This window comes from Sinocyclocheilus rhinocerous, unplaced genomic scaffold, assembly GCF_001515625.1.
Source record: "Sinocyclocheilus rhinocerous isolate Xijiao unplaced genomic scaffold, SAMN03320098_v1.1 scaffold2358, whole genome shotgun sequence".
NCBI lineage: Eukaryota > Metazoa > Chordata > Actinopteri > Cypriniformes > Cyprinidae > Sinocyclocheilus > Sinocyclocheilus rhinocerous.
In genome coordinates this window covers 272975-273263 of record NW_015627543.1, presented here as the reverse complement: position 1 = coordinate 273263, position 289 = coordinate 272975, and the positions used below count along the sequence as shown (strand labels likewise).

General features: G+C 25.3%; 1 protein-coding gene across 1 annotated transcript in view; it reads right to left on the bottom strand.

The window, feature by feature from the left end:
• Positions 1-289, bottom strand: part of LOC107730755 (tripartite motif-containing protein 47-like) — a 27734-nt gene that overhangs the window by 26829 nt on the left and 616 nt on the right. The gene's annotated exons all lie outside the window — the stretch shown is intronic.

Genomic DNA, 289 nt, shown 5'->3' with positions numbered 1-289 from the left:
TTTTATATTTCATTTTGTATATATATATATATTTTTAAATGTATTTATATTGAATTAAATCATATTAATATATGGAAGTTGTTTAAAAATATACATATATATATATATATATACATATATGCCCCCATGTCTTGAATTTGTGATCATTCTGAATGTATTTTAATAGACTGAATCATGCAGTGAAAGGGCGTACTAAACTTCAGTTAATGCGTGCACATGTTTTTTTTGCGTGGTGAGAATATTGAGCAAAATAGCTCACTTGTCATGGTGTTACTTAACTATATCATGT